Source organism: Schistocerca nitens, chromosome 6 (genome assembly GCF_023898315.1).
Source record: "Schistocerca nitens isolate TAMUIC-IGC-003100 chromosome 6, iqSchNite1.1, whole genome shotgun sequence".
In the NCBI taxonomy this organism is placed as follows: domain Eukaryota; kingdom Metazoa; phylum Arthropoda; class Insecta; order Orthoptera; family Acrididae; genus Schistocerca; species Schistocerca nitens.
Genome location: NC_064619.1, coordinates 450966748 through 450979778, shown reverse-complemented (window position 1 = coordinate 450979778; position 13031 = coordinate 450966748).

Sequence of the window (13031 nt, the reverse complement as noted above, 5' to 3'; positions counted from 1 at the left end):
CTAAGGAAACATTTCCCAAATTAAATTCCAAAATAGATACCCGTCCGTAACCCAGAGTGAGATATGGTAAACTGATTTTAATTATATACAGTAAAAACTTGCCATTCATTACCTGTATTACACTGATACGAGCGAACTTGGAGGAAAATGTGTTTGATAGTTTTCGGTGAGTATTGTGTTTAGTAATAATAAGCGGTCGACTACATTAAAATTCATGAAAAAGAATGTGAGCTGTTCATTTGTTTATAATAATGTCGTATTATTGTGACCTCCCTGTAATCATGTCATGAACGTTTCTAGATTGATAGTTGCGCGTACGAGGTGAATTCATTCGAAATGCGTACTATACGATAGTTAGCGAAGCATGAAATTTTCGGATTAAGGAAACCGCATTTTTTCATTATAAAAATTGTTTTCATTTCATCAGTTTTGTTTATATACCGGTACCGAATGTAAACAATGTGCTCTATACTCCTTACATACTAATTATACTCCCCTCAAATATCCCGAGTGTCTCCATGACTTGCGGCTGATAATAGTTTTGTAATTGTACTGCAGCTCAGTTAACATGAGTAACTAATTTCAGTTGCGCCGTCGGATTAAAACTTAAGTTTGTCGTGTTGCTGTCAGAAAACATTCCGTCACAGGCGTGCTGATGCACATCAGTTGCTGGCTTTGGTAACGCAGGAGTGCGTGCGACATAAGTAAACACAAATCTTGATCCCTGGGGAAAGTTTGATAACAGATATTCCCCTGAACTGTCGTCAGTATCTGTTCTGCAGTTTTTCTTCGATTTGCTACATGTTACGTATTTCGATGGTAGCTTTTAGATTTTTTTGCGATATATGCTGCAACAAAGTTACACGGCAGGAAATCACACGTTGTCTGGAATATATGTTGCCGTTATTCTTGTTGTTTTTGATTCTGACCGTTCTTTCTGGCGCTACAGCATAATCTATAGGGTAACTGTCTAAAGAGTGGTGTTTGACTAATATAAAACTCATATAGAATTTTGTTTTGAGCGACGACGTGTTGCCTGCGTTGCTTGGCCGATGTGTGCCATGCCATTCGCACAAGTCAAAATAAACGCGCATTTCGCGCGGAAACGTCACTTAGCTCGGACTTAAGATGACAGCGGCTCGAATCGGAACGTAGCCAACACAGTTTAAAATAGATCATTTAGATTCCCTGGAGGTATGTTTCCAGTCACATAAAAGCGATCGTGCCCAGGAACGGCAAAGTCACGCAGGCGAGATAGCATAGATAAAACGGAAATAATACCATTCCGCAGTGCTCGAATTGTAACGTGTTCAGTGCCCGGGACACAAATTTAGACTTCTTAAATCTTTATTTCATCGGTTTTCCGAGCATTTTAAATGTGCGAATTTCTTCTGGTAGAAAATAAAGTTCATTCTACCACACCTCATAAGTCAGCGGTTCTGATTTTTTTCCGTCAGAGGTACCACAACGGAGTACTGGTGCGTACCGTCACAAATCAAACACTGCCATCCGAATAATGCGTTACATTACGTAAGCATTTAATTGCAACATCAGTTGCCTGTTAGTAAATACAAAAGTCTTAAATTTCGGTATTTGGTCAGTATTTGTTCTCATAAATCAGGCGTAACGTGTCATTTTTGCCCGTCCAACTCCAGCCAGGGATTCTCATCGGGAAAAAATGCAAGTTCTCTAATTGCTTGTGAATTTTTCATCTATACTGCGTTCGGCGTAGTAGGGATTGATGTAGTACGGAGATGATGAGAGAAGGTGGTGGGAAATAGAAATGTAATGAATTTAACGGAATACTCTTGAAAGAGAAGGTTACTTTGAAATTTTTGACGTTCTACGTCGTAATTAGACCTCTTTTATGTCAATGAAGATCGAGCGACGAGGCACAGTGGATAAGACGATCGGATTCACGTTTCCATCCGGTATATATGATTACGATTCTTGGCATTTGTGTTGAATACTAGTGTTGATTTGTAACGACACGATCGTTGTATACCATTGTATATGACCAGTAGAATTACCGTCACTGAGAACCTCGACGTTGACGCAGTAGGTTTAAAAAGGAAAGAAAGAATGGATGTAACAAGTCAGTGAAATTGCTATTTCAATCATTAACCATAAGCGTGATTTGTCATCCATTTGGTTTGGTGCATTCCTGGCGCTTGCCAGCTATTGCTTTCATTTCAGCGAAACTCCTGGATCCTACGTCAACACTTTGCTACCTAACGTCTAGCCCCTTGGGATTCCAACCTTTCGCCATCCCTTCAAATACTGTTCTTAGTAACGACTTGTATCGCAACATGGACCCGACCATTCTGTCTCTGATTCATTATGGGTGTATTGGTCATTTTTTCTGTTGATTCGGTGGAGTTCGTAATACCTTACTCTATCAGGACACGTGATTCTTAACAATCTCCTCTGACACCACTCTTCAAAGACTTCTGATCATTCACTTCTGTCTTCTCAACTGTCCATGGTTCCTACCTATACAAAGCTACGATGCAAATCGGAAAATCATTCTGGTCTGAGACTGCATATTTCTGGATTTTAGCAGCTGTTTTAGTTTATAGAGAGTCATTCTGCCTTGTGAAAAACTTGCAATTTTGTTGTTATTACATCATCCTCTTAAGCTATTCTGCTTCCGAACTAGCAAAATTCGCCCACATCTTCAAGAGCCTCTAGACGAAATTTAACATTTAGCTGCCTATCATGTCCACCCGCTAAGCACTGTATTACCTTCGTTTTCTTTTTGTTTTAGGCACACTATTACCTTCGTGTCCTCCCTTTTTTATTTATTTATTTATTTATTTATTTTTACGTTAGACTCATAACCGTCAGCAGTCACTCTACATCATGAAACAACGGACTCACTGTTCACTTTTGGCGAGCATGTAACGCCATAAGCGAGCCGTATCATGCTGATTTTTTGCACATGACTGACAGCTTTCACCGCAATATACTTATTCACTTCCTTCATTGCCGTTTCAATATACAAATTGAATACAAACTGCGAGAACAAGCAATCCTGCTGAAATTGCGTCTGCTGTATCCCAACTGCTCTTAAAACCAAACTAGTCCTCTCCTAATCAACTATCAGTTTCCCTGTCTGTTCCCCGATAAAGCAGTTTTGTACAATAGAATTGTGGAAAACGTAGTGCATACTTCCGTTATGGACTGCAACCGTGTTCTTCAATCTCGTAGTCTTCTGACAAATTACATTTCGACACTAATCGTTGCTGAATATGACAGAGCACCGGAAGACCGAAGTGCCGCGTGGTTTGAGGCGTCATGTCACGGAATGCACGGCCCCTGCCGCCGGAGGTTCGAGTCCTCCCTCGGGCCGGTGTGTGTGTGTGTTTATTCTTAGAATACGTTAGTTAAAGTCTAGAGACCGATGACCTAAGCAGTTTGGTCCCTTAGGAATTCACACACATTTGAACATTTGAAGACCTAAGTCGAAACAAGGCTCCCGGATTGGATGTCATTCCAGCAGAATTACCGAGATCGAAAGACAGCTTTGGCAATATACCTGGTGTGCAAGATACGAGGTTGCCGGAATAATCTCAGACTTAAAGACTAACGTAATAATGACAGTTTCAACGAAGCAGGTGCTGACAGGTGTGAATATTACTGAACTGCCGGCCGGGGTGGCCGAGCGGTTCTAGGGGCTACAGTCTGGAACCGCGCGACCACTACGGTCGCAGGTTCGAATCCTGCCTCGGGCATGGATGTGTGTGATGTCCTTAGGTTAGTTAGGTTTAAGTAGTTCTAAGTTCTAGGCGATTGATGACCTCAGAAGTTAAGTCCCATAGTGCTCAGAGCCATTTGAACCATTTTTATTACTGAACTATCAATACAAATAAGTCGTGTTTCCAAAATACTGACACGATTTATTTACAGAGTAGTGGAAAATCTGGCAGAAGTCGACATCGGGGAAATGGGGTCGGGTTCCGGAGAAATTTAGGAACATGCGAGTGGATAATGGCCCTGTGACTTAATTTGAAAAATATGGTAAGGAAAAGCAAATCTTTTACGAGGACGATTTGCTACGTGATCCTCTAGCTTTTTCATTCTATCGGAAAAATAGGTTCTGTTATTGTCTGCAAAATACTCGTTGACTCCAACCATCACTTCATTTGATGAAATTTTTTTCCCAGGAAGCCAAAGTTTCATATTAGGAACAGGAAGAAGTCACGTGGGGCTAAGTCTCATGAATACGGTGGATGAGGAAATAATTCAACATCCAGTCCATACACTATCGCCGTTGTTATCGCTGATATGTGAGTTAGTACATTATCCTGGTGAAAGAGCACTTTTTAGCATGCCATCCTTGTTCTCTTTTCAGCCAGCGCGAGTTTCAAACGCTCCAACAAGGAAGCATAATAGGAATCAGATACGGTTATGCCTTTCTCCAAGTAATCTATGAAGATTACTCGTTGAGAATCCCAAAAAGCAATGGCCGTCACGTTACCAACTGACAAAATGGTCTTTGCCTCCTTCGGTGCACTTTCACCAGACTTAGTCCATTGTTTTGACTGCCTTATTGACAGATTGGTAATGATGGACCCAGGTTTCATCAACAGTCACAAAACGGTGCAAAAATTCTTGCGATTGCGATTAAACATCGCCAGACACTATGTTGAAATGTGCCGGACGCGTTTTTGGTCGACTTTGAACAATCGCGGCACCCACCTCGCACGCAGTTTCTTTATAGCCAATTCTGCGTGAAGGATGTTGTGCACTCGCTCAGTTGAGATCCCTACAGTCTCACGAATTTTTATTCGGTTATCTTGTATTATCATATCATGGATTTTGTCAATGGTTTCCTTTGTAGTGACCTCAACTGGACCGCCGGAGCGCGCTTCGTTTTTCGGTGCTTGTCCGACCATTTTGAAATTCATTAATCCAGAAGTAAATGGTATTCAGCGATGGTGCAGAGTCCACGTGAACTTTATCCAATTCTGTTTTGAATTGTGCGGCGGTCCAAAACTTCAATAGAAGCACTGAACTCGGGTTTTGCCGTCTTCAATCGCAGTCGACACATTCAGACGGCTATCAACTATGAACTGGACGCTGTATGTTGTTGAAATTTTTATATGAGTCTTGAAGTACTCACGTTTACCAACCATGAAGGCGAAACAAAAGTGTTCTTCCCTTTCATGGAAATTTAGCGGACTTACCAACCACCCCCGTATACCATTTTCCACACTTAAAGAAAGCTTCTTCCGCCATGAACCATGGACCTTGCCGTTGGTGGGGAGGCTTGCGTGCCTCAGCGATACAGATGGCCGTACCGTAGGTGCAACCACAACGGAGGGGTATCTGTTGAGAGGCCAGACAAACATGTGGTTCCTGAGGAGGGGCAGCAGCCTTTTCAGTAGTTGCAGGGGCAACAGTCTGGATGATTGACTGATCTGGCCTTGTAACATTAACCAAAACGGCCTTGCTGTGCTGGTACTGCGAACGGCTGAAAGCAAGGGGAAACTACAGCCGTAATTTTTCCCGAGGACATGCAGCTTTACTGTATGATTAAATGATGATGGCGTCCTCTTGGGTAAAATATTCCGGAGGTAAAATAGTCCCCCATTCGGATCTCCGGGCGGGGACTACTCAAGAGGACGTCGTTATCAGGAGAAAGGAAACTGGCATTCTACGGATCGGAGCGTGGAATGTCAGATCCCTTAATCGGGCAGGTAGGTTAGAAAATTTAAAAAGGGAAATGGATAGGTTAAAGTTAGATATAGTGGGAATTAGTGAAGTTCGGTGGCAGGAGGAACAAGACTTTTGGTCAGGTGATTACAGGGTTATAAATACAAAATCAAATAGGGGTAATGCAGGAGTAGGTTTAATAATGAATAAAAAAATAGGAGTGCGGGTTAGCTACTACAAACAGCATAGTGAACGCATTATTGTGGCCAAGATAGACAAAAAGCCCATGCCTACTACAGTAGTACAAGTTTATATGCCAACTAGCTCTGCAGATGATGAAGAAATTGATGAAATCTATGACGAGATAAAAGAAATTATTCAGGTAGTGAAGGGAGACGAAAATTTAATAGTCATGGGTGACTGGAATTCGTCAGTAGGAAAAGGGAGAGAAGGAAACATAGTAGGTGAATATGGATTGGGGGGAAGAAATGAAAGAAGAAGCCGCCTTGTAGAATTTTGCACAGAGCTTAACTTAATCATAGCTAACACTTGGTTCAAGAATCATAAAAGAAGGTTGTATACCTGGAAGAATCCTGGAGATACTAATAGGTATCAGATAGATTATATAATGGTAAGACAGAGATTTAGGAACCAGGTTTTAAATTGTAAGACATTTCCAGGGGCAGATGTGGATTCTGACCACAATCTATTGGTTATGAATTGCAGATTGAAACTGAAGAAACTGCAAAAAGGTGGGAATTTAAGGAGATGGGACCTGGATAAACTAAAAGAACAAGAGGTAGTAGAGAGTTTCAGGGAGAGCATAAGGGAACAATTGACAGGAATGGGGGAAAGAAATACAGTAGAAGAAGAATGGGTAGCTCTGAGGGATGAAGTAGTGAAGGCAGCAGAGGATCAAGTGGGTAAAAAGACGAGGGCTAATAGAAATCCTTGGGTAACAGAAGAAATATTGAATTTAATTGATGAAAGGAGAAAATATAAAAATGCAGTAAATGAAGCAGGCAAAAGGGAATACAAACGTCTCAAAAATGAGATCGACAGAAAGTGCAAAATGGCTAAGCAGGGATGGCTAGAGGACAAATGTAAGGATGTAGAGGCTTGTCTCACTAGGGGTAAGATAGATACTGCCTACAGGAAAATTAAAGAGACCTTTGGAGAGAAGAGAACCACTTGTATGAATATCAAGAGCTCAGATGGCAACCCAGTTCTAAGCGAAGAAGGGAAGGCAGAAAGGTGGAAGGAGTATATAGAGGGTTTATACAAGGGCGATGTACTTGAGGACAGTATTATGGAAATGGAAGAGGATGTAGATGAAGATGAAATGGGAGATAAGATACTGCGTGAAGAGTTTGACAGAGCACTGAAAGACCTGAGTCGAAACAAGGCCCCGGGACTAGACAACATTCCATTAGAACTACTGATGGCCTTGGGAGAGCCAGTCATGACAAAACTCTACCATCTGGTGAGCAAGATGTATGAGACAGGCGAAATACCCACAGACTTCAAGATGAATATAATAATTCCAATACCAAAGAAAGCAGTTGTTGACAGATGTGAAAATTACCGAACTATCAGTTTAATAAGTCACAGCTGCAAAATACTAACGCGAATTCTTTACAGACGAATGGAAAAACTGGTAGAAGCGGACCTCGGGGAAGATCAGTTTGGATTCCGTAGAAATGTTGGAACACGTGAGGCAATACTAACCTTGCGACTTATCTTAGAAGAAAGATTAAGAAAAGGCAAACCTACGTTTCTAGCATTTGTAGACTTAGAGAAAGCTTTTGACAACGTTAACTGGAATACCCTCTTTCAAATTCTGAAGGTGGCAGGGGTAAAATACAAGGAGCGAAAGGCTATTTACAATTTGTACAGAAACCAGATGGCAGTTATAAGAGTCGAGGGACATGAAAGGGAAGCAGTGGTTGGGAAAGGAGTGAGACAGGGATGTAGCCTCTCCCCGATGTTATTCAATCTGTATATTGAGCAAGCAGTAAAGGAAACAAAAGAAAAATTCGGAGTAGGTATTAAAATTCATAGAGAAGAAGTAAAAACTTTGAGGTTCGCCGATGACATTGTAATTCTGTCAGAGACAGCAAAGGACTTGGAAGAGCAGTTGAACGGAATGGACAGTGTCTTGAAAGAAGGATATAAGATGAACATCAACAAAGTTGTGAACAACAAAGTTTGGTGAAGACAACCAGCATCGCACGCGGAGTGCAAGCTGAGCTTAATATCTGCAGCATAGTGCCCAGAGTCGATCGCGGTCCTCTGGTTTGGAGCCGTGTGGAGGGTCTAAACCAGAGGCTCAGACGACTCTGCGACTATAATGGTTGCAAATTCATCGACCTCCGTTATTGGGTGGTGAACTGTAGGGCCCCCCTAGACAGGTCAGGCGTGCACTACACACCGGAAGCAGCTACTAGGGTAGCTGAGTACGTGTGGCGTGCACACGGGGGTTTTTTAGGTTAGAGGGACCCCCCCCCCCCCTTGGGCGAAACGATAAAATACCTGACGGCTTACCAGAGAGAACATCAGCATCGTTGATAAAGAACGTCCGTCCTCAGAGACCAAAAACAGGAAAAGTTAACGTAATATTGGTAAACTGCAGGAGTATCCAGGGCAAGGTTCCTGAATTAGTATCGCTTATTGAAGGAAATAGTGCGCATATAGTATTAGGAACGGAAAGTTGGTTAAAACCGGAAGTGAACAGTAACGAAATCCTAGACACAGAATGGAATATATACCGCAAGGATAGGATAAACGCCAATGGTGGAGGAGTATTTATAGCAGTAAAGAATTCAATAATATCCAGTGAAGTTATTAGCGAATGCGAATGTGAATGTGAAATAATCTGGGTTAAGTATCAAAGGTGGGTCAGATATGATAGTCGGATGCTTCTATAGACCACCTGCATCAGCAACCGTAGTAGTTGAGCGCCTCAGAGAGAACCTGCAGAACGTCGTGAAGAAGTTTCGTGATCATACTATTGTAATAGGGGGAGACTTCAATCTACCAGGTATAGAATGGGATAGTCACACAATCAGAACTGGAGCCAGGGACAGAGACTCTTGTGACATTATCCTGACTGCCTTGTCCGAGAATTACTTCGAGCAGATAGTTAGAGAACCAACTCGTGAAGCTAACGTTTTAGACCTCATAGCAACAAATATACCGGAACTTTTCGACTCCGTGAATGTAGAAGAGGGTATCAGTGATCATAAGTCAGTGGTTGCATCAATGACTACAAGTGTAATAAGAAATGCCAAGAAAGGAAGGAAAATATATTTGCTTAACAAGAGTGATAGGGCACAAATCGCAGAATATCTGAGTGACCACCATCAAACGTTCATTTCTGAGGAAGAGGATGTGGAACAAAAATGGAAAAAAATCAGAAACATCGTCCAGTACGCCTTAGATAAGTTCGTACCGACTAAGGTCCAAAGCGAGGGGAAAGATCCACCGTGGTATAACAATCATGTACGAAAGGTACTACGGAAACAAAGAAAGCTTCATCATAGGTTTAAGAGTAGTCGAATCATAGCTGATAAGGAAAAGCTGAACGAAGCGAAAAAGAGCGTAAAGAGAGCAATGAGAGAAGCATTCAACGAATTCGAACATAAAACATTGGCAAACAATCTAAACAAGAACCCTAAAAAGTTTTGGTCATATGTAAAATCGGTAAGCGGATCTAAATCCCCTATTCAGTCACTCGTTGACCACGATGGCACCGAAACAGAGGACGACCGAAGAAAGGCAGAAATACTGAACTCAGTGTTCCGAAACTGTTTCACTGCGGAAAATCGTAACACGGTCCCTGACTTCAGCCGTCGCACGGACGCCAAAATGGAAAATATTGAAATAAACGATATCGGAATTGAAAAACAACTGCTATCACTTAGTAGCGGAAAAGCATCCGGACCAGACGAGATACCCGTAAGATTCTACAGTGATTATGCTAAAGAACTTGCCCCCTTTCTATCAGCAATTTATCGTAGATCTCTGGAAGAACGTAAAGTACCTAGCGACTGGAAGAAAGCGCAGGTCGTTCCCATTTTCAAGAAGGGTCATAAATCAGATGCGAATAATTATAGGCCTATTTCGCTTACGTCAATCTGTTGTAGAATAATGGAACATGTTTTATGTTCTCGTATTATGACGTTCTTAGATAATACAAATCTCCTTCATCATAACCAACATGGATTCCGCAAACAGAGATCATGTGAAACTCAGCTCGCCCTATTTGTCCAAGAAATTCACAGTGCCGTAGACACTGGCGAGCAGATTGATGCCGTATTCCTGGACTTCAGGAAGGCATTTGATACGGTTCCGCACTTAACGTTTAGTGAAAAAAATACGAGCTTACGGAATATCGGACCAGGTTTGTGACTGGATTCAGGATTTCCTAGAAGAAAGAACACAACATGTCATTCTTAACGGTTCAAAATCTGCAGATGTAGAGGTAATTTCGGGAGTACCGCAAGGAAGCGTGATAGGACCTTTATTGTTTACAATATACATAAATGACTTAGTTGACAACATCGGTAGCTCCGTGAGGCTATTTGCAGATGACACGGTTGTCTACAAGAAAGTAGCAACATCAGAAGACTCGTACGTACTCCAGGAAGACCTGCAGAGGATTAATGAATGGTGCGACAGCTGGCAGCTTTCCCTAAACGTAGATAAATGTAATATAATGCGCATACATAGGGGCAGAAATCCATTCCAGTACGATTATGCCATAGGTGGTAAATCATTGGAAGCGGTAACGACCGTAAAATACTTAGGAGTTACTATCCGGAGCGATCTGAAGTGGAATGATCACATAAAACAAATAGTGGGAAAAGCAGGCGCCAGGTTGAGATTCATAGGAAGAATTCTAAGAAAATGTGACTCATCGACGAAAGAAGTAGCTTACAAAACGCTTGTTCGTCCGATTCTTGAGTATTGCTCATCAGTATGGGACCCTTACCAGGTTGGATTAATAGAAGAGATAGACATGATCCAGCGAAAAGCAGCGCGATTCGTCATGGGGACATTTAGTCAGCGCGAGAGCGTTACGGAGATGCTGAACAAGCTCCAGTGGCGGACACTTCAAGAAAGGCGTTACGCAATACGGAGAGGTTTATTATCGAAATTACGAGAGAGCACATTCCGGGAAGAGATGGGCAACATATTAATACCGCCCACATATATCTCGCGTAATGATCACAACGAAAAGATCCGAGAAATTAGAGCAAATACGGAGACTTACAAGCAGTCGTTCTTCCCACACACAATTCGTGAATGGAACAGGGAAGGGGGGATCAGATAGTGGTACAATAAGTACCCTCCGCCACACACCGTAAGGTGGCTCGCGGAGTATAGATGTAGATGTAGATGTAGAAGCAAAACGAGGATAATGGAATGTAGTCAAATTAAATCGGGTGATGCTGAGGGGATTAGATTATGAAATGAGACACTTAAAGTAGTAAAGGAGTTTTGCTATTTAGGGAGTAAAATAACTGATGATGGTCGAAGTAGAGAGGATATAAAATGTAGACTGGCAATGGCAAGGAAATCGTTTCTGAAGAAGAGAAATTTGTTAACATCGAGTATAGATTTAAGTGTCAGGAAGTCGTTTCTGAAAGTATTTGTATGGAGTGTAGCCATGTATGGAAGTGAAACATGGACGATAACCAGTTTGGACAAGAAGAGAATAGAAGCTTTCGAAATGTGGTGCTACAGAAGAATGCTGAAGATAAGGTGGGTAGATCACGTAACTAATGAGGAGGTATTGAATAGGATTGGAGAGAAGAGAAGTTTGTGGCACAACTTGACTAGAAGAAGGGATCGGTTGGTAGGACATGTTTTGAGGCATCAAGGGATCACAAATTTAGCATTGGAGGGCAGCGTGGAGGGTAAAAATCGTAGAGGGAGACCAAGAGATCAATACACTAAGCAGATTCAGAAGGATGTAGGTTGCAGTAGGTACTGGGAGATGAAGAAGCTTGCACAGGATAGAGTAGCATGGAGAGCTGCATCAAACCAGTCTCAGGACTGAAGACCACAACAACAACAACAACAGAGAAAGCTTTTGGCTGTGTTGTCTGGGCTACACTCTTTTTAAACCCTGAAGGTAGCAGGGATAAAATGCAGGGAACGAAGATTATTTGTAACTTGTACAGGAACCAGGCTGCAGATACAAAATTCGAAGAACGTGATAGGAGAGACGTAGCTGAGACGAGAGTGAGGCAGGGTTGTAGCCTATCCCCCCCAATGTTATTCAGCCTGTACACTGAGTAAGAACTGAAGGAAACCAAGGAGAGAAATTTGGAAATGGAATTAAAGTGTAGGTGAAGATGGGGCTCTAATACTGAAGGCAGGTTCAAATAGACGTAGGCTGCAGTAGTTATGTAGAGAGAATCACTATGGACAGGAAATTTACGATAATACGAATTTAGCGATTTTTAGTGAAACAACGCGATATTGCGAAATTTTTTTTTTCCGTACAAACGTTATAAATCAGAGGACGGCAGTTCACTAATATTCGTAACTGATAGTTATTGAATGTTAAAATGACATTTTGGCTTCTAATGTCCTCAAGGCTGAGGTTTGTGTATAATCTTAAACTTAGCGTTTATTTCGGGCGTAACGAACTTTCATGTGACGGCTAAAGTAGCACCGAAAGTAGCAAAAACTAACACCAAGCTTGGCACAAGAAGTAACACCAAACATGTCAAAAATATCATCGAATTTGCCAAAAAAAAATAGGCAGAAAGCACGAAGTTTCGCAAAAAATAACACCGAATATTTCAAAAAGATACCAAACTTGGCAAAAGAAAATTACTCTGTATCTGGCAAAAAACACCAAATTTGGCAGAAAAAATGGCTCTGAGCACTATGGGACTTAACATCTGTGGTCATCAGTCCCCTAGAACTTAGAACTACTTAAAGCTAACTAACCTAAGGATATCACACACATCCATGCCCGAGGCAGGATTCGAACCTGCGACCGTAGCGGTATCGCGGTTCCGGACTGAGCGCCTAGAACCGCTCGGCCACCGCGGCCGGCTTTGGCAGAAAAATAATTTGGCAAAAGTATTAACTAATCTGAAAAAATAAGAACGTATCAGGCAAAATAAAACACCGATTTGACAAAAAGTAACACCAAATTTGGCTATAAAATCGATTGTTTCCGGTCCCTAATGACGTGACTTGCACAGATTGCACTAGCATGGAGAGGTACACCAAACCAGTCATTGGACTGAAGACAACTACAAAACAATATATTTATCAAAATTAATGACAGCCTGTACAGGTGACTGCACTGTTACCCAAACCATATTCTAACAATCAGAGCTGTTGTGCCT